Below are 26,295 nucleotides of genomic sequence, written 5' to 3' on the forward strand. Positions count from 1 at the left end.
TCCAGAAAGGCTGTGACAGGGTTGGCTCCCAGCAGCCCTACATGAAGGCAGCGAGGTCCTGTAGCACCCAGGGGAGTCCCAGAGAGGGTCTGATTCCTTCCTTTGAGGAATTCATTGTCCCCTGAACAAGAACTTTTGCGATAGATCTTGCACCAGGCTGGAGGCCACAGTGGGCAGCTCCTGTTCCATGGAGCCCACGTTCTAGTTGACGCAGGGAGGAGAGCGGAGGGGAAGGCAGACAGCAGACCAGCAAAGTAAATGGCCACTGATTTCTAGGAGAGGCAAGAACCGCAAAGAAATTCAAACAGGATGATGGGACAGAATCATCACACAGGCCAGGGCTATTCACATAAGAGAAAGACCTCTCCCAGAGAGTGCGATGTATGCTGGAGTCTTCAGTGGCAGGGAAAGGCTTTGCGAAGCACAGAGCGCAGAGCACAGAAATGGCTCTAAAAGCGCACAGGCTCGGCAGGTTCCCGGAGCAGGAAGAAGCTCCCCGTGCTTGGAGCGGAGCAGCCAGGGATGGCGAGAGGAGGGCAGGGCCCAGAGACCGGCTGGGGAAGCGTTGGGATTTCTTTCCAAATGCCATGTTGGACCATTGGATGGTTTTAAGGAGGGGCTGACTTACCTTTAAAGGGATCACTGCAGCTGTTGTCTGGAGGAGATTGTGGGGTGCCGGTGAAGCAGGACACTAGACGGGAGGCCACCGCGGAAGACCGGTGAGAGGTGGCCGTAGCAGGGCAAGAGCGTTGTTAGTGGAAACGGAGAAGTGGATGGAAATGCTGAGATGCCAGCAACAGGGTGACAGTGACCTTCAGAGGTGCGGGGGAGTGAGACACCCCTCAATCCTCCCAAAGATTAAAATCTTCTGCCCCTCCCAATCCACCCACAGTGGGGTGTCTGTGTTCAGAATCAGAACCCAGTATCTGGTGGGCATCTACAGGGAAGTTTTCTAAAAAATTGAATGCATTGCAAAAACTCACACGAAAGTGCATGTTCGCTATGGGAAGCCTAAGCTCTAACAGGATGCACTGTCTAAAAAGCAATCCCGCTGGGCCTTCGTCTCAGCTGGTGTCTGATTCTGAGGGTCCATGCTTTGTGAGGAAAGACCCCCAAGCCAAGGCCACTCTGTGCAGGCTGCCAGCACACCTGGGACCCAGGAGAACTGGGCCTGATTCACTTATTCACCCACCATGTACCCTGCACGCTCTCTCACCCCTCTCAGCCTCGGTTCCCTCCTCTGCAGAGTGAGCTCTGAGTGCCGGCATCTGTGGCAGGCCCCGACAGTGACGTTGAAGCAAAACCAGCTCACATCTTGCTCTGATGTTGCCTCTAGAAGCCCCCTTCCCTCCCTTGGTGGGCACAGGGCTGGGGTGCTCTCAATGCTATGGGAAAATGCACTTCTCTGGCTTTCCAGAAGTCAATCTCAGCTCTGAAAGGTGACCCTTGACTCAGGTTCAGTCAATCTCAGCTCTGAAAGGTGACCCTTGACTCAGGTGCAAGCTATCAGGGCCTTGGAGCATAGACTTTCTCCCTGCGGCAGGACCAAGAGCTTTGCCCACAACACCAGGGCTGTACCATGGGTGCTGCCTTGGGTGCGTTCAGCAGCCTGCAAGTCTCTGGCTTGGCTGGGAAGGCAAGAGGGTCTTCGGGAGCTGAACCCATACCCTGTCTTGTCAAGGGCTGGGTGGCTGTCTCCTGGCGCCCCCCCTCACCACCAACATGCTGTTTCCTCCCACACACCTAAGAAAAGCTGTCTCTCAAACATCAAGGGGAAAGCAGATGAGGCCAGGGAGGAAGTCTTGAGCTACCACAGCAGGAGGCTCTGGGAACCTGAAAGCATCTGGAGCATCTAGACGTGCCTGGCAGCTGGGAGGCTCATGCAGAAAAGAGGCCAGGGAAAGTGGCTGGTAGAAGTCAGGGAACCAGCTGACAATGTCACCAAGTGATGTGGCCACTTGGACTTCTAATAAATGTTTCAGACTTAAAATGGCCAGAGCTGAGTTCCTGGTCAAGTTCCATCCCTATGAATGGCAGCTCCATCTTCTCTTCCTCATGCTCTTTCTCTCCTATTCTGCACATACAAATCCACATGCAACCCCGATATCTGTTGGCTCTCCCATCCATAGGCAGCCAGGAACGGACATCTCTCTGCCTCGGCCGAGAGTCGGGTCTAAGCCACCTTCACTCTCTCCAGGATACACACAGCAACTCCTCCCTGCTCTCCTCTTCCCTGTCGTCCCACCTGCCTATTCCCAAAGGCAGCTCACTCTGACCCTATCAAAACGTTAGGTCCCATCATGTCACTTCCCTACTCAGAACTCCCCAGTGTCACCCATCGCATTCGGAGGAAAATCCAAAGTCCTGTATGGAGTCTCCGCGACAAATTAAACATAGAATTACCATATGATCCAGCAATGCCACTTCTGGGTATGTACCCAAAATGACAGAAAGCAGGGACTTGAGCAGGTATTTGTACCCTCATGCCCACAACAGTGTTGCTCAGTGGTGAAAATGTGGCAGCAGCCAGTGTCCGTGGACAGATGAATGGACAAGCCCAATGTGGTCTGTATGTACGGTGGAATTCAGCCTTACAAAGGAAGGAAATTCTGGCCATGCTACAACATGGGTAAGCCTTGAAGGCATTGTGCTGAGTGAAATAAGCCAGACACAAAAGGACAAACACTGTATGATTCCACCTAAATGAAGTCCCTAAAGTAGCCCTATTCATCGACACAGATGGTAGAGTAACAGGCATCAGGGGCTGGGGGCTGGGTTGGGCAGTTAGTTTAATAGGGCTGCTATAACAAATATAGTTCTTGGGAAAATGGGAGAAGACAGAAAATGCACAGGACCTACTAGATTGTCTTTCTCTCAATAGATCATTAATACATGTTCCTTGAGGAGGTCAAAAAGATCCTCTGGGAGAGACAGCGATAGGGCAACCACCGCCCTTCTGAACTTTTGCACCGCAAGGGGGAAGGGCAGTCGTGAGACCCACCCCCCAAGTGCAGGACTCAGGGGCTGTGAAGTCCCCACGGTGCAGTGTGGTCTGAGAGCGTCCACCACAGTGTCTGTTGGGCTTTCTGTTCTTTGTTACAGTGAGAAAGACATCAGGCCCTGGCACCCCCATTCTGCTTTCTGTTTCCGAATGGGACTACTCTAGGGACTCATTTAAATGGAATTGCAGTGTTTCTCCTTTGTGTCTGACTCTTTCCTCTTAGCGTCATGTCTTCGGGGTTCATCCATGTGGCAGTATGTGAAGGAATTTCCTTCCTTTCAAAGGCCGAATGATATTCCATGGAATGTACAGGCCACGATCTGCTTATCAGTTCATCTGGGCATGAACCTTCATTCCATCTACAGTTCCTGACATCCCAGACACGCGAGTGCACACGCATCTCCACACCAGGAGACAAAAGCCTCCCAAAGTCTTTCCTACAGGCAATGCCCCTGGGTATTCTCTATTCTATATGATTTTGTTTTTAAAATGCCAGCAGGAGCCCACTCAATTCCACGAACAACTAAAGCAATTCCCTGTTTGATTTCCTGTTTGAAGCCAGTGTTCTGAAGAACACAGACTGCAGGAAGCTGCTCTGGGCCGTCCCCGCATGCAGCACGCCGCATATGACATGAAGCACTACAGTGGCGGGGAAAATTGCATTTTAAGCGCTGATACGATATTAGAGAAGACAAAAGTCTGAAAATTAAGGAGGTAAGCAACTGGCCTATAAAGACAGAAAAACGATGCAGTTAAAGAAAATGGAAGGAAGGGGGAAATAGAGGCGGGCACCCAGATGAGGGCAGCAGCAAACGAAGAAGCCAAAGACAGTAAAAGATGCCCCAGAGAGACACAAGCAATTAAAGGGGAGCAGGGAGGACCCCCGTGCCCCGGCTGCTTACTTTGTCCCAGACACTCCCCCAAGCTCTGAGGACTCAGGTGGAGTCACTGACATGCCTGACCCCTGGCACTACCTCTCATCTCCTGTTCATCCTCAAAGCCTCCCAGGAGGCCAGCTTCCAGGCCTCCACTCTACAGGTAAAGAAACAAAGGCTGACAGAGGTCAAGCTTGCTCAAGGTCCCTCAGCCGGGAGTGGGGCAGGGAGGATGCAAGCCCAGGCCGCCTGGACTTCCAGGATCCATCTTCTTCTGTGCTATGGCCACCTCCACCCAGCCCAGGGGACAGCACACCCCACTCGAGAGCTTCCATCTCATGGCACCGACCAGCAAAAAAGGGCAAAACCCTGAAAGTTCTTGGTACATTGCGACTGGGTGTTTGCAGTGACTGCTGGCCCCTGTGGAGAAACTAGGGCAAGGAATCCCAGAGGAGCAGCTTGTTGGAGGATGTAGGGGGAGGGGGAGGACTCCAGAGGTGGTGAAAGTGATGTGTGTGCATCGACCCTGGAGTGGGAGCTCCCCAGGAAGGGGAGGGGGCTGAGGTCAGCAAGTCCTAGATTTGAGCAGGTAGAGGTGGCTGGTGGGTTGGATCAGAAATGATCTGGGACTGTAACAGCTTCCGGGGCTCCTGCATATGATACAGAAAGTCTGAAACAGGGCCAGGAATCTGTATTTTTTACCCCTCAGCCTCGTTATGATGCACAGCCAGGGCTGAAATGGAGCCCTCCTAAGCCTGCAGTGGCCCTGCTGCATAGGCATATCCATCAGCAACTTGCCAGGATGGGTCCAAAGAGCAGGCTCTGGGTACTCAAGCCCAGAGGTGGGGGCAGTGTAGTCACAGGGGCTGGGTGGATGCAGAAGGCCCACAGTGGCAGCTGTGGCCGGGAGCAGCATCTCTGCACAGTGTCACTTGCACCCCAACCTCTCTCCCAGCTGTTCCCCTCACTGCTCAGAGCTCAGCGTGCAAGATGGATCCTCCACTCTGCTCTTACAAGGTTTCTGAGACCTGGGATGACCTGCTGGGCCTCAGATCCCTCAAGGAGGCCATTGCAGGGTTCTTGCCTATAGCCCCCAGACACGCTTGTCCCCGTGTTTAGCATCCTTCTGCCTTTAGGATGGGACTAAGATACCACTGCCCCTCTCATAAAGGACAAGCGGGTTTTCTCGCATTTGCTGGGGCAGCAGACAGGAGCACCCCGTGGACAGATCAAGGCTCTATTTACTGAGTCGTGTCTTTCGGCTGAATTGGAGCAACCATTAGACTCCGCGACAGGTAGCGCATGGTCAAGGTGACCAGGGATAGAGGCCTTGCCCAGACCCTGTTCACTTGAAATAACAAGGATTTTCCTCTGCTCATTTCCTGAGATACCGAAACAGAATGGTTCCTTGTGCCAAAAGGGAAGGTCCGATCCCCTTGGCAGATCCTGTGTCATGACGAGTTTTATTGGGTTCAACATCATAAAACACCACAGCCATGGAGACCTATAAAACGCCCCAAACATTTCCCTCACAAAAGTCAGGCCAAGGAGTTGAATTCTTTCCAAGGCGCAGGTTTCTCCAAGTGAGGGGAGACTCTGAATCCACCTGGGCCAGGCCCAGCTGCTCTGTTACCACAAGCCCCCTTCACACAGGGTCCTCATGCAGTGCACGGCGGCAGTGTGGGCTGCCCACCAACCGCACTTAAATCACATGGAATTCAATAAACGTCTGCAACCTGTTCTGAGCACCACTCTGTAACTCTGGCTGGCTATTTAGAAGGCGTTTTGGGAATGCAGTGCCTCAAAGGCCTCCCTGGATCACTTGGTATGAATTTTGCAGCCCAAGGTGCAATCTTGTACCAGTCACTTCATCTCATTGTTTCTGTCTCCTCTGTGCAATGAGGGCTGTGGGTGGATGGTCTCTGAGTTGCCTCCAGCCCTAACATTCAGGGGCTATGATTGTACCACAGATTAAGGGGATGCTGAGGGACAGACAGCCTGGGCTCTGCTCACAGCTGTGGAGGAAGAGGGTGGAATCTGGAGATGGTCCAGCCCCAGCACTCTTGTGCCCTAAAGGAGCCCAGGGGTAACAAGGGGCTCCATCAGGAATGACGCTCTGGTTTCTCTTCGCCTCTACACTCCCTCTCAGTCTCTACCAAGATCCACGAATCACCAAGGTCTTCACTGCTGCCAGCATCAGCCTCGTACCCCTGCTTTTCCATGTCCCCCTCCCTACCATCCATACCCAGTTCAAGACACAGAGGTCCCAGTTCCTGAGCCAGCTGCGTGTGGTGCATTGAGGACGAGCCCTGGGACCCAGCGTGCTCTGCTGAGGCTCAAGGCCAGAGACCAATCTAGGTCGTGGGTATGGACAGAAGGGATCTCGTAGGAGGATAAAACAAGAAAAGTAAATATTTTATCAAGGACAAAAAAGAACTTCAAGAGAATCTTGCTTCAGCCTTCAATAAATAAATAATTCTTTTAGAAAGGCAATCATGTTATGCGGCACATAAGACCTTAAAATTGAATAATCTGGCCAGCTGTGGTGGCTCACGCCTATAATCCCAGCAGTTTGGGAGGCCGAAGTGGGCAGATCACTTGAGGTCAGGAGTTTGAGTCCAGCCTGGCCAACATAGTGAAACCCCGTCTCTACTGAAAATACAAAAATTAGCTGGGCATGGTGGTGGGTGGTGCCTGTAGTACCAGCTACTCAAGAGGCTGAGGCAGAAACATCACTTGAACCCAGGAGGGGGAGGTTGCAGTAAGCCGAGATTGTGCCACTGTACTCCAGCCTGGGTGACAGAGCAAGACTCCGTCTCAAAACAAACAAACAAACAAACAAACAAAAATCCAAAAGCCTATGTAATTTGCAGTAAAATTTAAAAATCTTTCTGAGCCTCAGTGGCTTTATCTATAAAGTGGAGGATGGAAATATGTTTTCTGCCTGCCTTGAAGGATCAAATTGATAATACTAAAATAATTTGTAAAGCATGAAGTCCCATATAAAAATCTCTGTGGGGATCAAACTGTAAAACCTAAATGATTAGAACTGTTGGTCTTTCAGACTATCCATGTCTGGGTCAGATGGCTGACATGTTGTCAGAGTGATTTCAGGGCGGGGTTTAGGATAAGGAATTTTACGTGCTTATAAGGATATTGACTAGACCTTGTTAAGAGATCATAACAAGTTCTGCAAAAGAGCTAAACAAACAATGCAGTTCTTTGGTGTCCTCTATGGGTTTGCTTGAAGAACTAGTCTTCATTCAAGATGTCGTCCACACATCACCAGTTCTGTACCCGTTAAGTCATCCCTTCTTCTGATCCCGCAGCGCTTCTTACAGACCAGTAGCATAAAACTTGCATGTCTGCCTTCTAAACTAGACTCCTCCTGAGCTCTTCAAGGAATAGGCTTTTTTGTTTGGTTGGTTGTTTATCTTCGTATTTTCAGGCCCCATCTTACCACTTGAAACACTGTAGACATGCAGTAAATCTTTTTCTTCTTCGAATGAATAAATTAAACCATCAAACAATCACAGAAAACCCAAACATAAGAAAATGCTTACTTTTACACCTCCCGACAGCACCCTACTGCCAGAAAGAGTAAATAGTTTAATTTACCAAGACAATGGTGGAAAGATGTCATTCATACCCGCAACCAGTGTTATCCTAAGTATTGATTATGGAGCGTTAGCCAATACTTTGGGATCAAGAGGGCACATTGACCTCATGTTGAATGTTGTACTACATCTAAGATGGCCAAAATGAAAACATAATTTTCTCCTTTTTGTTGCATGACTGTTTGCCATATTTCAGGAAGTCCATCCCCTTTAATGACTGCCAGTTTTCAACAATAATAAGTGGGAAACCTAGCAGAGATGCCCAGAGGAAGAAAGGAGAAGAGAAATTGAATTACACCCCATGTTCTTTGCTCCAGGTATACACACTTGCATTTAAGGAAATTTAAGACAGAATTTCTAAGAGAGAAAGGAAATCAAACTTATTTAGGAAGTCAAAGTCACTCACTGGTGCCAGAGAGTTTGTTGTTAATAGAAACTGCTGTGTGAAGAGAAAAGGCCGAACTGTATTCAGGAAGTCAATGGGTTGAAGTCTTCCACGTGGTTGGGTGGAACTTTTGGGTTTGATCTCTTGAATTTCAAGGTTTCTTTGGCTCCTTCAGTCTTAAGTAATAACGTCTCAGTTTGGTAAATACAGCTGACCTCCTATGGTGAATGCTTGCAACAGGAAAGAACAATTAACCAACCACAATATTTCTGTGTCAGTCTGACTCCCTGGTGAGAAATGCAAAGCTTGTGGGGATTCATCTGTTTTAAAATGCCAAAACATTTCCTTTAGTGAAGAACCACGGACAGCCATAATCAAGGCAGCATCTCGTACTTTAACACATCAGCAATTAGCTTTGGTTAAAAAAGTAGAAATAGAAGCAACTGCCTTAACAAAGAGGCACTTTGTTTATTTATTTTATTATTTTATTTTTTTTGAGATGGAGTCTCTGTCATCCTGGCTGGAGTGCAGTGGTGCGATCTCGGCTCACCACAACCTCCACCTCCGAGGTTCAAGTAATTCTCCAGCCTCAGTCTCCTGAGTAGCTGGGGCTACAGGCGCGTGTCACCATGCCTGGCTAATTTTTGTATTTTCAGTAGAGACGGGATTTCACCATGTTGACCAGGCTGGTCTCGAACTCCTGACCTCAAGTAAGAAGTCGCTGCCTCTCAAAGTGCTGGGATTACAGGCATAAGCCACCTCGCACGGCCCACAAAGAGGCACTTTAGCAAAGTGGGTGCGTGCACACAGACTTGACAGCAAGACAGATTGGGTTCAAATCCAAGGTTCCCCACATGCTTGCTATGTGCTTTTTGGTGAGTACTTCTGAGTTTCAGTTTCCTCATTTTAAAAATGAGGATAATATATTCCCCATCCCATTACTGGACCTCTGTATGTAGGCAAAGATCTTTCAATTTCTTTCATTTCAATCTCGGATTCCCAGAAAGGGGAAAAGAGACAGAGAGAGAAGGTTGGGTCTTTTAAAAAACATTTTTGGGGCCACAGCCCCCGTTGAGAACCTGACGGAACTACAGACACTATCCCTATAAAATACACTTATCACATACATGCCAAATGTTGTGCCCAACTTCAGGACCTCTCCCCCGACAAAGCCCCACAGTCATTCATGGACTTCTGATTAGAAACCCTGGTTTAGATGATGGGACAAATGCAGCCAAAGCCTTGGGGTTTGTTTCCTTATGAGTCATCTCATTTCACAGAGAGGAAAGTCTGCTCTCCGGCCAAAGACCACATCAGTAACCCTGGCCAGCAAATATGGCTGTCAAGGAGCTGGAGAAAAAAGATGAAAAACTCAGGTCACTATCACACTGACTTAAAATGCGATTCAAAGCTCACCCCACTCCAGCCGCCAAATGAATGTTTCATTTCCCCATATCATCATAGTTCCTTGAAGGGATTAGGAAGGAACACTCTCCAGCTCCACGATGTAATTTAGAATAACTTTGCAAGCTCCATGTTATTTTTTCAATCATCACCTGCTATAGTGATAAAAAAAATTATGGAAGCAAACGAAACACCCGATTGAAATGGTGATAGGAGAGTTCACACAGTGAAATATGCACCCCCCAAAATGATCATTTTGAGTCCTCAAAAGTGATAAAAAATAGCAGTGGGAAAGATGCCTATGTGATGATAAAAAAGAAAGAAAAAGAAAAGAGAAGAATCTAACGTGTTACATTCTTTATGATTCCAGCAATGAAAACTGTGCATCAGATAAATCAAGATGAGTAGCTCTTAGGTAAAAGTGTTAGGTTGGCAGAGTTATTGATGGTTTATATCTGTTTTCAAAATTTTCTAGGATATTATACAATGTTTACAGTTTAAAAGTCAGGAGAAAATGACATATCTGTGCAAAATCAGGCTGTTCCTCCAAGTGGCTGTGGCCAGCCTGCCCCTCTAAGTGGTCCAGCTCTTTCTGTGGCTTCTCTGGTGATTAGGCTGAAAAGGCAGCCGGGCCGCCGCAGACCCGGCAGAGCCTCCCCAGGCTTAGACAACCACAGAACCCGAGCCGGGTGACTGGAAACAGTGGCAAGGGCACAGTCACATCGCAGCGCCCACTCTGCTTCTTATCAGCCCCCGTGCAGTTCAAGTCTGCCGCATGGAGACGGGCTCGTGGAAGCAGGCGGGGCATTTTCCATGTCTAAATCCATGTCAGCCTCTGATTTTTGGATTCACGTCATCCACGAACTGGCTGTGAGTCAGATATCAATGACCTGTCCAGGCCAATAGCCCTGTGGGTTGTGGGTAAGTCCCTGGGCTGCCAAGCCCCAGGCCGGGCAGGCTTCCTGCTGGCATCGGCTGATGCTGGAAACAGACCTGGGGTCCCCATGACATCCCTTCGGGTGCTGTGAGGTTAGCTACTCCCACAGCAGCCACTGAGAGAGGACTGCCAACTTTTCCTGCAGTGCAACCTGAGGGAGGGGTAGCAGCTTCAACAGTCAGGCGGCCGCTGTGACTTGGTTAAGGATTAGGGTCAGCACCTGAATCATTGTTGTGATGCCTCCTAAGTAATAGCAGCGCCAGCTGCACGCAGCTCATGGCCCACTTGCTCCTCACAGGCTGGGCTGCCAATGACCTCCTTTGCCTGCAGCTGGGGGGAAGTGATGAGTAGAAGGCACAAAGGGCCCCCAGCATTTCCTTCCCAAAGCTCTCAGTGGATGGGCAGGCACTTCCCTCAAGCCCTGAGAAAACCCCTTCACCACGGCTCCTCTGGCCTCTGCAAAAGTGAGCTGCTCTCTCATCTGATGGTCTCAAAGGGCAGGACCGGCCCCCATCACAGTTGCATTTGGGTCGGAAGGAGAGATGGCTGCACACAGCTGACACTACGGCGGCTGCCGTATTTCTGCCCCGCTGAGGCCCAGCACAGTGTCTGGCTTTCTGCATATCCCCGTAAGTAGCGATTGACTAGTGACTGTCCCAATGCCAAGAGACCCGAAGGCAGAGGGAACGCGGGAGAGGACGGACGTGAAGGACCTTCTGGCACAGGGTGGACAGAAGTGGAAAGCCAGGAAGAAGTGAAAAGCCACTGGTGGAGGCTGGAGCTACTGTGTGGACAGGAATGCGGCTCACCAAGAGGGGCCCGAGGAAAGCCCCACACATGATGGCTTCGCCATGGGGCCGTGGCTTCAGGCAAACTTGCGCCAGCGCCTCCTAGCAGAGGAAAGCTGTTCCAGGTTCCAGGTTTTCCGAGGCCTGTAGTCCCCTAGCACAGGCCCCGTGTGAGCACAGCTTGAGCTCACCCGTTCTTGACTCTTATCTCCCCCGAGTAGCTGTGCGTGTGTCTGCAAGCCACGGGTGATTTCACAGCATGTGCTTAGCCTTCACGCCGTGACACTCTTCTCTTGCCTTACAGTAGTGGCACAGGCGGTAGTTAATGAAGACAGATGGAGGGTTCAGAGCACTGGCTTTGGGGTCAAACAGTCCTGAGCCTGCACTTTGGCTCTGGTCCTTCCTAGCCCTGGGCCATCGGGCAGGTTCCTGATGACATCACGGGGCTGTTGTGAGGACGATGTGACATTAGGGGTGAGAAGCACCCAAGGTCTGGTGATGACCCCCTACTTGACCAGCCTGCCTGATGTGCCACACAGAGCCACCAAAGGGCGCACTGGAAGGCCATTGACTCTACCCCCAATTAGCAATGCTGGGCCCTGAAGCCCAGAGAGAGGAAGTCACCCAGCCAGATGGCAAGGCCAGTGTTCAGGTGTAGAAATGCTGGCTCGGGGAGAAAACTAGTTTGCCATGGACTGACTGTCTTTAGCAATCTCTTCCCTGCTCTCCTGGCCTCAGGTTCACCCTCCAGTCCTAACCCAGGTCGCCATCCTGTTTCACTGTCATCTGCACCCTAGGCCTGGCTGATCTTTCGCACCCACTGAGCTGTATGTTGCCATGGACCCAGTAGCCCCCCAAACCCCCAAGTTGGTCCACTGGGACTTTCTGATCAGCCTCTCCTAAATTCCAACTGCTTGGCCACTCCTTACCTGGACCTTTTATCTCCACTGGGTCCACTAAGCTCCTGTCTCTTCAAAGTTGTTTTAAAGAGTTGACTTGCCTTCTTCTAAAAGTTCCCAAAAGCCCTGCAGGGTGGGTTGTGTCTTCCCCCTGCAGCTGGGGTGGCCACCCCTGCCTTTCTTGGGGGCCATGACAGGCCCTTCCCCTGGCAGGATCCATTAGTGACATCTACATGGTGGTCCAGACCAGGGCCACTGCAAATCCAGGACCATTCCCAGGGTCATGGTAGGAAGGTAGGACATTCTGCCTTATTCTTTTACAATCCCAATCCATCGTCCTTCCAATTCTAACTGGTTGTCAAGATGTCCATGCTCCCTAGCCTGCCTCAGTTTCCTTCCCCACTTCACTCTTTCTGTGCCATGGGTGTTGTTACTTGGCTCCCGGCTTTGTAAAATCACAGTGTACATTTGAACTGCATGTTGGAAAAAACATCAATGTCACAAGTTCAGTGATGCTTGCACATTGCTCTGTCAGCAGATGGGACGGGCCACCTGCTTTTCTGAGACTGTTATTCCTCCTATTTATTATTTTCTCTACCCATGCCTGAACCCATTCACATTGGTTCTGCACCCATTGTCACAGGGAGGCAGAAAGAGAGACACAAGAACTTTCCTGCTTTCGGCCCGTGATGTAGATGTGACTGACTGAAAGATCTTGTTGAGTCAGCTTGGGCAGCTGGAGCTCAAGTGGCCTCCTTGAGAGTCCCATCTGGGGGGCCCCGGAGTGGGAGGATGCATTCCTCACCCTGGGACGTGGCCCGGAATCTCTGAGAGGTGGCTCGGCCAGGGCCAGAGGCTGGCAGACATCCTGGCAGCCCCCTGCATGGACTGATGACAAAGACCAGATGGGCCACCCCGGAATTCCTGAGACTCATGAGGCTCCCAGAACTTGCACCCCACCCTGGAGAAAGGGGTGAAGATCCTGAGCTGAGAGGTCAGTTTCCTCTCCCCAACAGAGACGTAGATATTACTAAATAGATTTTCTATTTTTGCACACCAAGCTGTGGATGAGATTCACACTCAACATACATAAATCCAGTCTGTCAGTCATTCACCTGAGCCTGCCTACACCCCTCCAGAGGCCAGGAACGCCCTCATAAGAAGCCTGACCCGCCCTTCTACCCTCCAAGAAACTAGTGCCATTGTCAACAATTGCAAGGATTCAGCACATTCTGTTGTTTTCTTTTTTTCTAAAAAATGATAAATGAGCCAAAGACATCCCTGAGTGTCTTCAGGCTGTGACCTTGGGAAGACAAAAAGCCCTGGCATTGTTCTCCTCCAGGTCTGCAAACAGGACATAAAAGAGCTTCAAGCACATTCAAGGTCACCTTAAAGACACCCCATGATGTGGCAAAGAGATAGCTCCGGAGTCAGGCTGGTCACCTTCCGCATGACCTCAGGAAAAGCACTCAGCTCTCCAGGTGTGCAGCAGGGAACCAGGATGAAGAGCCATGTGCACCTGGCACCTGGCACCTGGCCCAAAACCTGTTCTACTGTCTGCCTCCCTGTTGGGCCCAGTGTGGGAAGCGATTTGTCATGCCTGGCGGGGACAGGGGCAGGGCGAGAGGAAGATGGGGAGAGGTCTTATTGGAGGTAGGGACGTTAGGACTGGACCTCCAAGGATTCACAGAAGCTCTCTGAAGGAGATGGGCATTTCAGGCAGGGAGTGGGGTTGGCCAAAGCTCTGAAGTGCCATGTGTGTCAGGGAATCCTCAGGGACAGGACAGATGGGCCCAGCGTTCCTGGAGAAGAAAGGAGACCCAGACTGTCCACTCCCTGGAGGCCTCAATGGGAGACTTGGCCCTTGTTCTCAAACAGTGGAGTTTATGGTGGCTTTACCCTGGGGGTTGATAGGGCCACATTTGAGTTTTAGAAAGACCTTGCCAGTCACACATGGGATGAATTGGAACATCAGATTCTGAAGGCAGATAAATGAGCTCCAAGGATGCAGAACTGCCCAGTCTAGAGGGGGTCAGGGGCTGAACGAAAGCAATGGAACTTGGGAGCGAATTTGAGAAAGGAGAGAACAGGTGTTATTGCAACTTTGCCCTCACTCAGGGACACCGACCAGATGCTACAGTTGACCCTGCATTGAGATGTGAGTGTTCAGGTCACTCTCTGGCTTGGCAGGTCACCATGCTGGGCCCGGGGACAAGGGGTGGAGGAAGTGGGTGCTGTTTCCCATCTCCAGGCCCATTCCAAGTAGAAAACAGAGACCTCTTGCCATTTGACAACAGAAAACTTTGTACAGTAGAAAGAATAGAAAGAACTTTGCAAAGGATGGTACCAGATTTCTACAAAATAGATGAGGCTTGGGAAACTTTATGGTGCATAATCTATTTGTTCACTTTTGTTGCAATGATACTTGTCATGGTAGGTGGTTTTGCTGTTGTCTTTGATAAGTGTGTAGATGTACCTGTATGTGTGCCTGTGTATCTTTGTGTGTTCCTCTGTGTCTATGTATTTCTACATGTCTGTGCATGTGTGTATATGTGTGGGTGTCTATGTGTTTCTGTGTGTGTTCTTATGCATGTGTGTCTGTATCTGTGTGTCTGTGCATGTATGTGTCTGCACGTGTCTGTGCGTGTGTGTGTGTCTGTGTGTGCATATGCTCTATATCAATCACCCCCTTGCTTGAGATAGGGCCACAGAGATGTCCTCATTTTGGTCTTTCTTGTTGTAAAATCCTTGAAACAGAGTCCTCATGGGCCACTTAGGCCAAATGCCACATGCTAGAGAGTGCCAGGGTGCCCAACGCTAAATATGCAAGCACCCTTATCAGGCCCCATCTCAGAGGTGGGGACAGCGGGCACACTCCTCAGTCATTTAGACTGTCCTCGAGCAGCAAGTCACTATATTGGAGACGTTTTTTGAGCACATGCTCCATGGAGCCTGAGCTAGCAGCCCCTCCCACCTGCAATTAACTAAAAGTATTTAGCTATGCAGATTGATAAAATATATTAAACGCACGTCCCTGTGATGGCATTACACACACTCGGATAACCAGCTCCGGAAGGTGCCTACTTCTCTCCATTCAGATTTGTGCCTTCTTCCTCAGTCATTTGTCAGCAGGTCTTCAGTCAACAAAAGGAAGACAAAACATCAAGATGTCAATTTTCTTACACGCAGGTCATTTGGACAGTCCAAAAATAAATAGGAGGAGGGAGGGAGAAGGATGGAGCTCCAGCATGAGAGCGTGGCTTTATGGGCAGGCAGCAATTAGGGGAATCTGATTCGAAAACAGAAGGTTCCGTGCTGCCAACATGTGGAGCCATTCCGAGTGACTGCAATGAATGTATGGCACATGGCCCCCACTGCAATCCATGCTATCCCTCTTCAAGGGGCCTTGTAGAGAAAGGTTTGAAACCCTTTCCTTGGCCACAAAGGAGTGTGGCTGTTGTGCAGGTGAATGGGATCTTTCTTTCTTTCTTTTATTTTTTTTGGAGATGGAAACTCGTTCTGTTGCCCAGGCTGGAGTGCAGTGGTGTGATCTTGGCTCACTGCAACCTCCACCTCTTGGGTTCAAGCGATTCTCCTACCTCAGTCTCCTGCGTAGCTGGCATTACAGTTGTGCGCCACCACACCCAGCTAATTTTTTGTATTTTTAGTAGAGACGGAGTTTCGCCATGTTGGCCAGGCCGGTCTCAAACTCCTGACCTCAAGTGATCCGCCTGCCTCAGCCTCCCAAAGTACTGGGATTATAGGTGTGTGCCACTGTGCCTGGCTGTGAATGGGATCTTTCTAAAGCCAGGACCCAAGCTCCAAGAAAGGCTGGGGGGACGTTAGTCCCAGGGTAGATCCCTTCATCTCCTGGCCAGGAACCTCTCTGGGGCTAGTTTTGATTCCCACTTGCTAGTTCCCACAGGACACTTGTCTTGGTGGCAATGTGGGGTGCAGGAGCCTGGGAAGATGCCCTTGACCAGCAGGGGAGGGTGGGAACCAGCAAGCCTTTCACTGCAAGCCCAGGGAGGCCAGCAGCCCCCGCAGAGGTGAGGCCCTGGCAGGAAAATGGGCAGAGTGGCCCCTTCCATCCTCCACACCTGCACATAGGAACCCCCAGCCTGGTGATCCAGAGAGCAGGTGTCTCTTTGCCAGTCTCAGCCCTCAGACCTCGCCAAGGAAGAGCCCCCTCTTCTCACTTCAGACAGCGCACAGAGCCCTGGTCCACTGCAGGAAACTGCCCGGCCACATGCTCACACTGACCCAGTGGCAAAGGTCTCTCCGAAAAGGGTCACCCTGCATGAGGCTTGGGCACAGGATGGAGCAGGAAAAAAAGAGCACCCCTTGTTGACACAGGGGCAGGTGACACCTCTCCCTTTGGGAGTTACCAGATGTCAATCCTTCCTGTGCCAGCACCCCCAGATCTTTCTGATCTCATGAAACCGGATAAAAGCTTCTTTGCAGAAGAATGCCCACCTACACACAAACTCGCATCCAAGATCAGGAGCTGACAGGCTACCAGCGGACTCATCAGGATCCCAGGGGCTGGAAGGTCAGAATCAGCTTAATCCACTAAGTGCAGAACATTAAATGTCCTTTTAGATGCTACCTGTGGTTGTGCGCTTCACACATACACAAACATTCTTTGCACTTGAATAACCTCAAGCATCAGGACCTCCTTACGTTTTGCACCCCAGGTGTGTCTTTACCTCCTCCTGGTCCTGGCTCAGCATCCCAGGTATCAAGGTAGCAAAGAGGCCAACAGAGAGTGGGGATGAGAAGGCACCCAAGAGGACATTCTTGTATCACATGGTTGTGGAAAACAGCAGCCGTTTGGTGAGTGGGGACTTGCGAGCCCCACAGTGGCTGGCAGCAGCTGGTGTAGGGACATGACAGCCATGGGGACAGGTTCTCCATCCAGGCCCATAGACCCACCCCCCGTTTCCCTGTCACCAAGCACAAAGCAGGGTCACCCACCCAGGCCTCCACCATCAGGCTCAGGACTCAGGAGAGCCCAGAAGGCAAGTTATTCTCCACTTGTCCCCATTCAGCTGTAGACCTTGATCTATAGTGTGGCCTTGAGACACTCTGTCTTCCTGTCAGTGACGCACTGGGGGCCAGCTTGTGCCTGCATGCAAGAGCTGATTGTTAAATTCTCATGAATTTTGTGAGCTGAATTATTCAAATCATTATGCAAGATTAAGGTATAAAAACTGTATGGGCCGGGCATGGTGGCTCGTGTCTGTAATCCCAGCAGTTTGGGAGACTGAGGCGGGTGGATCACTTGAGGTCAGGAGTTCAAGACCAGCCTGGCCAACTCTACTAAAAATACAAAAATTAGCCAGGCTTGGTGGCAGGTGTCTGTAATCCCAGCTACTTGGAAGGATGAGGCAGGAGAATCCCTTGAACCCGGGAGGCGGAGGTTGCAGTGAGCCGAGATCATGCCACTGCACTCCAGCCTGGGGAACAGAGTAAGACTCCTTCTCAAAGAAAAAAAAAAAAAAAAAAGGGAAAGAAAAAGAAAAAAAAAACTGTATGAAATTAAAATGATAAAAAATTAATGTTAAATTACACAAGATATAATTAAATGAATTCTATTAAAGCAAAGGTTATAAATACTTAAACCTTATCACTTCATAATTATTTTTACTACATCTTAATAATAGCTATGCTTTGAGGTTCTTTAATTGTGTCTGTAAGGCAGAAGTACTCTATCATGCTATGCTACTGCATGTCTCAAACCCATGTTCACACAAGTCGTGTTGGCGACTTGAAATTGGCCCTGGTGGGAGTATTTACATAACAGCAACAGGCAAATGCTACAGGTTGACATTGATTTGTTTCGTGGATTTTCTATACTTAAAAGAGCATCTTCTCTGTAGCTAGAACACTGTGAGTAGCACAAAACATTGAGGAAACTTTTATGAATATTGAAAAACTATTATCCAATTCAGCAAAGAAGCTGCTCATGACACTAAGGCTGCAGCCTGCCCCATGTCTTTGTTGTTTCACTTTGATCTGCTCCTTAACATGAATGAACATTTCAGTGTTTGTGCCGACCCCACACTTGCTCATCCACTGCAACCATTGCTTGGCTATAGATATGACGGTGGCAAAGACACGAAAGCTTTCTATGAGACTCAATTGCCTATGCAGTATTTAGGATAGGGACTATTGCATACTTTGTTATTACTTGCAAATTAAGTGCTATGCATCCTTTATATCAGTACATGTTACTATAAATTATATATGTATACATTTGCTTCCCGGAAAGCTGGTTGTTAAACGTTTACTAGCAAGCCATGCTCTTCGTCTACAAGATGCCTATCTTGATCTCACACTGGCAGGTGCCAGTAAGCACATCAGATAGACAGACAGACACCACAAAGTAGAAATGATTCCTTTCCATGCTAATGTGTAAAAAAAAAAAAAAAATGGAGAGTTTAGCCTTTCCTATAAAGCACCAAATAATTTCAAGAAAATGGGCTATGACTTTTGAACCTATTTTCATGTGTAACACTTTAAAAAGTATACTTTTATTTATTCAAATAAAATAAAAAATAAAATTAAAAGTATCATTTAATTTTTTATTTTTTTCACTCTGTTACCCAAGCTGGAGTGCAGTGGCACGGTCTCAGCTCACTACAATCTCCACCTCCTGGATTCAAGCAATTCTCCTGCCTCAGCCTTCTGAGTAGCTGGGATTACAGGCGTAGCCTGCCATCAAGCCTAGCTAATTTTTGTATTTTTAGTAGAGATGGGGTTTCACCATGTTGGCCAGGCTTGTCTCGAACCCCTGACCTCAAGAATCCTCCCACCTTGGCCTCCCAAAATGCTGGGATTGCAGGTGTGAGCCAGGGCGCCCAGCCAAAATAAGAAGTATTATTTAACTTCATGCAAAAATCCAATTGCACCACAGAAATGGCAGGAATAAAAGAATCTTAAAATAAAATAATTTTATATAATCTTTAACAATAAAAGGTAGGGTCAGGCATGGCGACTCACACCTGTAATCCCAGCACTTTGGGAGGCTGAGGCAGGCAGATTGCCTGAGCTCAGGAGTTTGAGACCAGCCTCAGCAACATGGTGAAAACCCATCTCTACAAAAAACAAAAATTAGCCAGGCGTGATGGTGCACACCTGTGGCCCCAACTACTTGGGAGGCTGAGGTGGGAGGACTGCCTGAGCTGGGGAAGTGGAGGCTGCATTAAGCCATGATTGCATCACTGCAGTCCAGCCTGGGAGACAGAGCGAGACCCTATCTCAAACAAACAAAAACAAAACAAAACAAAGAAACAGGCCAGGTGAAGTGGCTCATGCCTGTAATCCCAACACTTTGGGAGGCCAAGGCAGGTAGATCACTTGAGGTCCAGAGTTTGAGACCAGCCTGACCAACATGATGAAACCCTGTCTCTATCAAAAAAAAAAAAAAAAAAAAAATTAGCTGGGCGTGGTGGTGCACACCTGTAGTCCTAGCTACTCGGGAGGCTGAAGTGGAAGAATCACTTGAACCCAGGAGGCAGAGGATGTAGTGAGCCGAGATCAAACCACTGCACTCCAGCCTTGGCAACAGAGTGAGACCTTGTCTCAAACAACAGCAACAACAAACCCCCAAATCAATCTAAGGTGGAATATGTGTAAAAATAAGCTATTTCTATAACTGCAGTAGACTCACAGCTGGACATTTAACTGCAGTTTGGCTCCCTCAGTGAATTTTTCTGTTTTGTGCACAGATAGGGAACTAATCCTTAGTGGGCACCCACACTATGTATCAGGCTCTTTCAGAAATGCTGTCCTGCTTGTATTTGTTTATTTATTCATTTCCTGATGTTTCCAGAAAAGATTTGAGACCATTTATAAAAATACATACAATACAACAGGATAGAAAGACAGACAAAGAAATTAGACCAAAGGGTAAGTTAGGGCAGAAAAAAAAAGTTGTGTATAAAGCTGGTGCACGGAAATACAGACTGTGACATGCTGTTACCCAACTGCTGGTGGTTAGATGCAAATTGGGTTCTAAGTGTCCTGGAGTCCAAAGCACAGAGAAGAAAATAATTGGTTTGAAGAGTCACAGTGTCTGTAAGCCATCCATTGCTCCAGGGAGGCATGGATTTCCTGGATCTGGAAATCCATGATTCCAGATCCATCTGGAGATCCTCCCCGGGCTCCTTCTATGGAGGTCCCGGGTGGAATGGCGAACAGCTTAGCGTCATCTCAGCAATAAATGCCACTGTGAGTTTCCAACCTCTGTTTCTTATGCAGCTTTCAGCACAAGCCACAGCAATGTACCCATGCCAAGAAAGAATGTCCACATCTGACTCAGGAAATGAGATTCTCTCAGCATCTCAAGCACTGTGAGATCCAAACATAGAGCTCTTGGACTGACTATCTGGATACAGTGGAAGTTCCCAAAATACAGTTACACATTGCTTAACCACGGGGATCTGTTCCGGAAAACTCATCATTAGGTGATTTTGTTGTTGCGCGAACATCGTGTACAAAACTTAGATGGTAGAGCCTACTCCACACCTAGGCTGTGTGACATAGCCTGTTGCTCCTAGGCTCCACACCTATACAGCCTGTGACTGTACTAAATACTGTGGGCAACAGTAACACAGTGGTGAATATTTGCGTCTCTAGACATAGAACAGGCACAGTCAAAATACAGTGTCTTCATCTTATGAGACCACCATCATATATGCAGTCCATCATTGACCGAAATCTTGTTATGTGGCCCATGACTGTGTCTAGGTTTATGTCTCTCAATCTTATTAAATTTACTGTCTCTTTTGAGAAACAACACCCTGCCTTCCTTTTTGAGATTTCAAAGTGAATATTGGGCATAAAAGTAAATCAAAGAAGTTGTCATGTAAGATGTGTCTTTTTGAAGTACAAGGACCCCCTGGTGGTTCTGACATTGAGAATTGAGGGCAACCTGTAAGAAATGTTGTGTGCTCCTCAGCTTCAACTCACCTAAAAATCAGGGCTTTGTAATTTAATTCTGATAATCCTGTGATGTGCTATTATCAATGAATAAAGAAATAAGACTGAGAGGGTATAATTAACCTACCTGAGCTAGGTAAGCCTGCTAGTATATAGTGGGATCAGACTATTGTCATCTCAGGAAGGCACACATGACCCACTCACATTGCCAGGGCTGGACCTTGTACTGGAGCCCTCTGGTTGACAAGGCCAGCCATCTAACCACTACACTGAAGGGTGGGACTGCTCAGATGTGGCTGCTTTGTCTGACTTCTGTGTCCAAGTCCTTTCCACTTCCTCATATCCACAACACACTGAGAAAGAAAATTACAGTATCCTTCCTAGATATTTAACTGGGTGATTCCAAACATTTTGGGGCTCACAGACCCCTTTGGGAATCTGACAAAAACTGTAAGTACCTACCTACACAAAAGCTTGCTTACAAGTTCAGGGAGCTCAGAGCACCAGGAAACTCATCAGGAATCCATGGACTCAATGCTCAGGACCCACTTCATCCGTTAAGCACAGAACCTCAAATGCCCTTATAGACACCTCATGACATTGTGCATTTCACACATACACAAACCTTTCCTGCACTTGAACGACCTGAGCCTGGGACCCTCCTTACATTTTGCATCCCAAGTGTGTCTTGTTTGCCTCCCACTGGTCCAGGTTCAGCATCCTAGGTACCAAAGTGTGCAAAAAGACCAGCAGCGAGTCATGACGAGAAGGCACATGGGAAAACTTCCTTGCATACAATGTGGGAAGCACCAGCCCTTTGATGAAGGGGTTGCACAAGCCCCACAGTGGACGAGGAGGAGCCTCCTCTATGTCTTAGGCTCTAGATCCCCATCCCATGTTTCTGTTCCGTTCTCATGTCTGAGCTTGGGGTTGGGTGCAACTGCTCCCACTTCACACTCCCAGCTGGCAGGTGCAGAGCCAGACAGACCTGGCTGGCAGGAAGCCCCAATGCTTTCCTCTATACCACACTGTCTGCAGGAAGTGGAATGTGCCAGAGGCCTCAGATGCATCTTCTCTTTCTTCCAAGGGTCCTGTCAAAACCCCAGCATGCTGATAGCACTGGAGTATACCACAGTTAGGGATGATCATTCAATTATCTTTGCTTTTCCTCTTTCAAGCTTTCATCCTCATGTCTTAACCTGGATTTTCATTCAAGGTTTTGCCCTTGTGTCTTTAACTCAAGAACCACTTTACCAGATACCCCTGATGGGCCAGGCACTGTGCTGGGTGCTGGGGCCTCGAGGCACATGTAGGACCTGTCCTTGTCCTCAGGAGCTTCCCACAGAACCTGGCAGGCCTGCAAACCCGAGCCCTGGGCGTGTGCTATTGGTTGCTGGGGACACACAAATGGGCTTGGGCACTGTGATTGGGAGGAGACATTCGCATCTGCGCTGGATATCAGAGCAAATGCGAGTTGCCTAGGTGGGAAGGTGGGGAAGGGATTCAGGCAAGCAGGAGCATGCCACAGAACATTCCAGAAATGTGAGGGCTGCTATGGGGTAGCAGCAGGCTGGCAGTGGAGTAGCAGATGTGACAGGAAAGGCACTTCCGCCCCACGTGTAATCACCATCTTTTAGCTGTGATTTTCCTGTAAGAGTTTTGTGATTGATTTCCATCTCAGTATCTTAAGATTTCCATCTGCGTGCTGTCTTCCTGCAGCTTCATCATTCTTTTTTCCTCCTCACCTGCTTCAGAAGCTTTTCTCTAATCAGGCGCAGCATCGCCTTTGAGCAGGGCTCACCTGCTCTGCTGGACCTGCAGGGAGGGCCAGGTTTCTCTGTCTTGCTGTTACCTCTCCACACACGTGAACCCTGCAAGCCAGGATGCTGGCCACCGGTGACCAGTCCCCAAGGCTGCAGACCCCAGGCCGCAGGTGGGCTCACAAGGTCAGAGTCCTCACTCAAACAGGAGCTGGCCCTTTGAGTCCCCTCTCTACATCCTGGAGGCCACAGTTTACTCTCGTGGAAGGTCTGTCCAGCCCAGCTCACAACCACTTGGCTGACCGGATTCTATGAGGCTGGTTGAGCCCAGAGGACAGCAGATTCCATCTGGCTGGAACACTGTACTCCCCCAGGGGCCTGGGTCCTTACTCCCTCCATTCCTGGCTTTCTGCTTCCTTCCTGGAGAGGAGTCAGGTCTGGGTAGCTGGGCCTGTGATGGGGTGCCAGGAGCCTGCACCAGTGCAGTGAGTTTGGCTGGGTAGATGAGGCTGTATTCAGTCCTGCAGCCCCTGCCACAGAGCAAAGGCTCAAAAATGCATGCTGGGGCCGGGCGCGGTGGCTCACACCTGTAATCTCAGCACTTTAGGAGGCGAGATGGGCGAATCACGAGGTCAGGAGATCGAGACCATCCTGGCTAACACGATGAAACCCTGTCTCTACTAAAAATACAAAAAATTATCTGGGAGTGGTGGTGGGCACCTGTAGTCCCAGCTATTCGGGAGGCTGAGGCAGGACAATGGCATGAACCCAGGAGGTGGAGCTTGCAGTGAGCCGAGATCTTGCCACTGCACTCCAGCCTGGGCAACAGAGCGAGACTCCGTCTCAAAAAAAAAAAAATGCATGCTGGGCCAGTCGCAGTGATTCTTGCCTGCAATCCCAGCACTGTGGGAGGCCAAGGTGGGAGGATGGCTTGAAGCTAGGGGTTGGAGACCAGCCTGGGCAACAAAGCGAGACCCCATCTCTTCAAAAAATAAGATTAAAAAATTAGCCAGGCACAGCAGCATACCTGTGGTCCCAGCTACTCAGGAGGCTGAAGTGGGAGGATCACTTGAGCCCAGGAGGTCAGTGCTGCAGTGAGCTATGATCTCTTGCCACTGCACTCCAGCCTGGGCGACAGAGCAAGACCCCATCTCTGAAAAACAAAAAACATGAACAAAAAACAACCCCCAAAAAACCCATTGAACAACACGACAACAAAAAAATCATCCATGAGAAATACCATGAAGAGAGGCAAATACAGAGCTATTCTGGAGTAAGGTAGGGGTTGGGAGAGAGAATGATGGATGGTCAAAAATGCAAAAGGCCTGCTATATTCCAGAATGTTCAAAGAGTGGGTGCGACCGCCAGGCCATGAACGCCAGTTTTCCCAAGAATGTTCAGGATTTGGCTACTTCTGCTCTGAGGAAGAATGAGTCTAATTTTTCTTTTAACTCTTTATTTTGAGATAATTTTAGATTTGGAGAAAAATTACAAGGATAGTACGGAGAATTTCCATATTCCCTTCACCGGGTTCTTCTAATGTGAACACCTTACCTAACCATGGTACGTTTGTCAGAACTAAGGAGTAATTGTTACCATAATATTAGCGAGACCGCAGGCCTTGTTTAGATTTCACCTATTTTTCCACTAACGACCTTTGTGGTGTTGTTCTGGGATCCAATACAGGATGTGAATTCTGGGTTTGGGTGTCCTGACCGTCATGTCTCCTCTGATCTGTGACACTTTGCCTGTCTTTCTTTGTTTTTCATGACCTTGACATTTTTGAAGATGAAATATGATGTGGAATCTTCCCCAATTTGGATTTTTTAATCACGATGCTTTCTCATGATTAGACTAGGGTTATGAGTTGGCGGGGAGAACCGCACTGCCGTGGCAGTTCACAATAGCAGCCCAGCTTATTCCTGGTGATGCTAAGCTTGATCCCTTGATGAAGCTGGCGTCTGCAGGTTTCTCTACTGCAGAGCTACTATTTCTCCCTTTCCATACTCTTAGTCCAGGCCTCACTCAAGGTGAGGGGAATTAAGCCCCCCTCTCCCGAGGGAGGAGGATCTGCACATATCATAGCAAATTCTTCTCTGTTACTGTGAACGCACGATTCCTTAGTTCCTTGGTAATGTGGGTGGATGAGGGTGAACTTCATCCACCCACACTACCAGATACATGGAAATATTGTCAAAGCCTTACAATTTAAACAAATCCTTTCAAAATATGTGATCAACTATGCTTTCCTTTTCACAGTTGGTGTTTCCTGGCGAAATAGATCTCTTAACCAAGAAGATCATCATTACATCTATTCAGTCACCCCATCCCTGAATGGCTGAAACATGGAACAACTTCATTCAGAAACAAACAAAATAAAACGAAAGCAACAACCAGTCATTTGCTTTGAGCCAGATGCTCCCCGCGCGTGACCGCTGACCTCTGTCAGCTCTGTGCAGTCAATATCACCTCCTGTCAAGAGGCCGAGTGACTCGCCGGGAGCGCAGCAGTGGCCTGTGTGTGCCCACCCAACCCCCTCTCCACATCCCACGTCCTTTCTTTCCTCTGTGGCACATTCACTGCCTTTTCCAAAAAGCAGAATCTACCCTGGATGGATGAACTTTTATAAATTAAAATTCTCAAAACTGGAAACGCACAAACCACGGAGCAATCTATTCATAGCTTAGGCAGCGATCCTATTCATGCCTCTTCCTCCATCTGTGGCACCCACAGCAATGTCCTTGCCTGCTTGCCCCACTGCTGGCCTTAGAGCACCATTTACACAATTTAAAGAAGATGATAAAGAACCCGGAAGACACAGGGCCTTACCTTGGCAATGCTTCAGTGGTGTTTCACCATAGCTCTTCAAATCCCAGCACCCTTACAGTGGAGCAGACTTCTAGCGACAACCAGCAACTTCCAACACCATCCTAAAGCAAAAGCCAGTCCCAGATGAATTCTTCTCATCTCAATCAGTTTTCATGGCTTGTGGCTTTCTACCAGCAGCAGACAGAGGTGGCAGCACCCCTGGTCTGCGATCAGAGCCTCCCCAGCCCCCAGTGAGCAAGTGCAGCAGGGGCTCCGCCCTTCAGTCGAGCCCTCCTGAAGCTCCTGTGGGCTCCCTGGGCTTGGGGGTGTCCCTCTGCTCCAGGAAAGCTTGTGAGGAAGGACCATGAGTAGCTGCCCTTTCTCTGGCCCTGGGCCACGTGGGTAACAATGCCCCTCTGTCACCAGAAAGTTTTCTCATGGGGTTTTGGTTTAACAGCACGGCTGGTATTTTTCCTACACTGAGTCTGGCAGAGTTAGCAAACCTCCATGCTGACTCTACAAGGTAATTTGCCTTGCCTTGTGGACAAACGCTGTGGATCTCATGGAGAGAGCTTGGGCTCTACCATGTGCCATCTGTGTGCACCACGGCAGCCGTTCTCTTGGCCTCGCTGATTTTGTTTTGTCTTTAAATGATGCTAATAATAGCTAGCTCACAGAATACTATCAGCATTAAATGGTAGAATGGGTATGAATGGTGGGCATAGAATTGGTGCTTGGTAAAAGCTAATTTCCCATGTGTTTTATAGCACCCTAGCTAGTAGTTGACTTGGATCTCAGAGCCTCTTCAATGGTGAAAATTTACTTGGCTATGAAAACTCAGAGGAGTAGAGAACAAGAATAATGGAGGTAATGGG

General features: G+C 48.9%; 1 protein-coding gene across 3 annotated transcripts in view; it reads right to left on the reverse strand.

Annotated features, from left to right (window-relative positions):
- Nucleotides 1-26,031, reverse strand: part of BLK (BLK proto-oncogene, Src family tyrosine kinase) — a 71,566-nt gene extending 45,535 nt beyond the window's left edge. For 2 of the 3 annotated variants that reach the window (XM_007961646.3, XM_037983833.2), the window contains exon 1: nucleotides 25,442-26,031. The gene's annotated coding sequence lies outside the window, so the exon portion shown is untranslated. Of the gene's footprint in view, nucleotides 1-628; nucleotides 9,229-25,441 lie in introns of all 3 variants that reach the window. The other variant, XM_073017930.1, reaches the window with a different exon arrangement.
- Between the last annotated feature and the right edge of the window lie 264 nt (nucleotides 26,032-26,295).

This window comes from Chlorocebus sabaeus, chromosome 8, assembly GCF_047675955.1.
Source record: "Chlorocebus sabaeus isolate Y175 chromosome 8, mChlSab1.0.hap1, whole genome shotgun sequence".
NCBI lineage: Eukaryota > Metazoa > Chordata > Mammalia > Primates > Cercopithecidae > Chlorocebus > Chlorocebus sabaeus.